Source organism: Ailuropoda melanoleuca, chromosome 7 (genome assembly GCF_002007445.2).
Source record: "Ailuropoda melanoleuca isolate Jingjing chromosome 7, ASM200744v2, whole genome shotgun sequence".
NCBI classification, from domain to species: domain Eukaryota; kingdom Metazoa; phylum Chordata; class Mammalia; order Carnivora; family Ursidae; genus Ailuropoda; species Ailuropoda melanoleuca.
Genome location: NC_048224.1, coordinates 67,872,884 through 67,877,213, shown reverse-complemented (window position 1 = coordinate 67,877,213; position 4,330 = coordinate 67,872,884). Strand labels below are relative to the sequence as shown.

At 42.1% G+C, this 4,330-nt stretch overlaps 1 pseudogene; it reads right to left on the bottom strand.

Annotated features, from left to right (window-relative positions):
- Nucleotides 1-757: 757 nt before the first annotated feature.
- On the bottom strand, nt 758-1,747 carry LOC100467860 (annotated as a pseudogene).
- Nucleotides 1,748-4,330: the final 2,583 nt, after the last annotated feature.

Here is a 4,330-nt window from a genome sequence, read left to right as displayed (position 1 = left end):
AGGGTAATTCCATGTTTATTTTTTGAGGAATTGCTGCTCTCCAAACTGGCTGCAGCATTTTACATTCCCATCAGCGATGTAGGACAGTTTTAATCTCTCCACATCCTATTATTGTCTCTTTTTTATTAGAACCATTCTATTAACTGTGAAGTGGTACCTCCCTGGGGTTTTGATTAGCATTTCCCTAATGATTAATAATATTATGCATTTTTTTCACGTGTATATTGACCTTCTGGATGTATCTTCCTTGGAGAGGTATCTGTTCATATCCTCTGTCCATTTTTAAAGTGGCATGTGATTTCAAAGATACAAATTCGTCTTCCCATTACTGAGTGGTGAGAGTTCTTTACACATTCTGGGTACAAGTCCATTAATAGATAGGTGATTTGCAAGTATTGTCTCTGAGTCTATGGGATGTCTTTTTTTTTTCTTTCTCTCTCTTCTTTCTGATTATATTTCAAGTTCTTTCCAAAACAAGTCTCTTGGAACCCCCAGATTCAAGTGTACCCCTGGGCTTGGTCCACTGCCAACTTGTATGCTTGCTTGAGTATTCACTCACCAACATTAAGCCCCAGGATAGAAGATGTGACAAAGCAGGATCCTCCTCCATGGCAGGAGTCCTTTGCTGATTTCAGAGATGGCAGTGGCAGCCAATATGGAAAACACACTGGAACTTTCCCTTGGAACTGGGCTGTGATGGGAAGTGTCTGCCAGGGACATCATCATCTTTTCCCTGACCTCTCTGCAGCTTCTGAAGTCATAGCAGAATATAATCATCTTTGAAGACTGTAGAAAAATTCCAAAAAGCAAAAAAACTCAAAAAACAAAAAACAAAAAAAAAACATGCTTTCAACGCATTGTGCTTACCAATATTTTGGGTTTGGTTCAGCTGCTGAATGAGCTGATTGATGCATNCTGTAGAAAAATTCCAAAAAGCAAAAAAACCCAAAAAACAAAAAACAAAAAAAACCATGCTTTCAACGCATTGTGCTTACCAATATTTTGGGTTTGGTTCAGCTGCTGAATGAGCTGATTGATGCATTCACCTGGAAAGCCAGGTAAGCCCACCCCCTTGAGGAAGCCCACTCTATTCTCTGTAGGATGACAGCCCACTGAGAGATGGACAGGGTGCAAGAACCCTGAGATTATGTGGAAATTTTTCCCAGGAAAGGCAATTTCATGAATGAGGTTTTTTAAACAAATGACACCAAAGTTCCTCAGGTGCTCCTCAATCATTGTTGTCTGGCAAAGAGATGCTTTTATTCTTGACCTTGGCTTGTCTGCATTTCAAGATGAATTCTCAGGCAAACTTCAGATTTGGAAATCTCCAGGTCACATAAGATTCCTATATGTAGCATTTTTATGGCCAGGGGGATTACTTTGACACAGACACTACCGAAAATATTCTTCAGGAGAAGCCTTGCAATGGTCCCCTGCACCAGTAAACTCACCCCATTAATCCTTTGGATGCAAAAAACAAAGGCCAAGGGATGTTTAACCTGACACTTTCAAGACATAAGGCTGCACTTTTAGTCATCTTAGGTGCACCCTGTCATGTTGTTGCCTCCAGGAATCATGTAGGAACCAACCCAGTCATTTAATCCTGACCCCTTTTCTTTTCTACCGCTCCTTCTTTTCCAAAAGCGCCTGTTTTGCTTGAGTAGTTTTGAAGGATTGATAAGGTTTCCTTTTTTTCAGATTTTTCTGGAACCAAAGGGATCGTTTTTCTTTACTCTTGCTCTGTCATCTTTTCCTCTTTTTACTTTCTTAATGGTATCGTTTGAAGTATAAATGCTTTTAGTTTGATAAAACCCAATTTATCTGCTTTTTTGTAGCTTTTGCTTTTGGTGTCATATTTAAGAAAACATTGCCAAACCCAGGGTCGTTAAGACTTACTCTTTTGCTTTCTTGTGAGAGGATTATAGTTTTAGCTTATACATTTAGGTCTATGATCTCTTTTTGAGTTAATTTTTTGCATATGGTGTGAGGTAAGGGTCCAAGCTCAACCTTTTGTATATGGATATCCAGTTTTTCTAGCACTATTTGTGGAAAAGACTATTCTTTCCCCAGTAAAATGTCTCGGTATCTTTGTCAAAAATAAACTGGCCATAAATGTAAGGGCTTATTTCTGGACTCTCAATTCTAGCCCATTTATGTTCTGTCCTTACACCAGTAGAACATTGTCTTGATTACCACGGCTTTATAGTAGGCTTTGAAATCAGGAAGTGTCAGTGCTTCCAGTTTGGCTATTTCTTTCATGATTATTTTGGCTACTTGGGCCCCTATGAATTCCAGGATTGGTTTGTCAATTTCTGCAAGAAAAGCCAGCTTGGGTTTTGAATCAGTAGAGTAATTTGGAGGATATGCCATTTTAATAATATTAAGTCTCAACATCCTAGCTCTGACAGATTCACTGAATACATCTATTTATCACTAGTCACCAACTACCTCAAGGACACAGAGCACAAATCTCTCATTTTCCTTTCCTCTAAATTCAAGTTACAACACTGAGAAAACTATAGAGGCATCACTGGGTGAAGTAAACAGATTGTGCTTCGATTTTTGAAAGAAATTGGTAGAGATTGTTTGAAAATCTTCAGCCTTTTAATCATGTCCATCAGTTTTGGGCTTTTGAGGGTTGTTTTGTTGTTGTTTTTTGCTGTTTTTGTTTTTTAGTTTCTATCTGTGCCTGTGCGGTGCTAATCATTACAGAAAGCCAGCTTATAATGGACAGGATCTGGCTGTCCTCAGTGGTTGATAATAAAGAATCCTTGGCACCTGGTAGGACAATATTGAAAATGGAAATGTGACTGTTTAATTTTTTTCTCCAGACACTGTGGTGTTTGTTACTCATCTGTTACAGGTCAATGTTTGTAGCTCCCAGCGGAAAATTGCTTTTCCCTGAAAACTCATTGGCCCTGGACACAAATAGGCAGTCTGCCAGAGTGAGGCGGAAACTCCAATGGAGGTTAAAAGCATGAGTCCATCTTCCCACTGCACTTGGGTGAGCAGGGGGGTATGCAGCAGGGGCACGGCAGAGGGAGAGATCACCCGCTCTCCCTGCACCTTAATGATACAACACTCTGAGACACAAGAGGCGCAAATTTGGTTGAATTTGTAGAAGCCACAATTCCTAACCTCATCAGGAGGTGTTGATGTTTTTGTCTTGGACTTGCCAATGTCCGCTCAATACAGGCACAGACCTTTCGTCCTCACAAGCTTCCCTCACAAAAGTCATCAGTGTTGTAATCCTCAGAATGGGACCTTCTTACCCAGGCTCTCCACAGGGAGTCCTTTGATCTTTTTATCCCTCAGCCAGGTAGCTGATGGTGGTGATGCTTCTGGGAAGTCTCTCTTGACTTCCTGAGGGCCCCTCAGAGGGCTTGGCAAGGAGGCAATGAGGTGGAGAATGAATGAAGTTCCAGAAGCAGGTCTGCAGTCTTTGGGTGGACAAGGCAGGGACTTTCGGGGACCAGAGTCAGGGCCTGTTTGAGAACCATTCTTGATTCCACTCCAGGGTCACAATCTGATCTAAGGATTTGGGATCTAGTCATATACACTCTTTTGAAAATGTTTAAATGTTCTAATTATCACAATAACCAGATATATAGTCAACATACTGAGTTATATGCCACCCGATGATCACTTTCTTTTCCTCTCTGAAAGCGGGATCTAGGAAGAAGGGCTAGACTGGTTGGTGAAGGTTTGAGGGTCAGAAGCTTGGGGTCTGGCTTTCCTTAGGCAGTCCTGCCTGTGAAGCTCAACTGCCCCTTCAGAGGAAGGCGCACTGGCCCACTGAGGAAGCACTGATTCCCTGAAGTGTGCAGGGGTCGGGTGGGCCTGATCAGGGATGGGAAGCAGGATGGTTAGTAAATCATTAGGGAATAACTATGAAGTTCCACTAAAGTAGAAGTTTTGATTATGCCCTTCCAGCTGCCAACCAGTGACCTGACCATTGGTTGAATCAATCTTTTTTTTTTTGAATCTGCACTTTGTTTTCATAAAACCAAGAGTTATTTAGGGAGGATCAGATCACTGAATATACAGTGAGCAATTCCTAGGCACTGGGGTGCGTTCCAATCACTGGGTAACAGTGGTGGTAAGAGAGATAGCCGCCGCCCTCGTGGGCTGGTGGTTGTCTAACGTAGAGAAATGGTAAAGGTGGAAACCAACACAGAAGCTCCGAGCGGGTGGACAGGGCTGGAAGAACACAGGCGGCCATACAGCACTGCAGCTGGAGTACTAAAGCTAATCGGGGCAGAACTTCTAGTCACTGAGATCCTCAAACAGGTGGTTCACGTAGAACATCTCACGAAATCCCTCGGGGGGA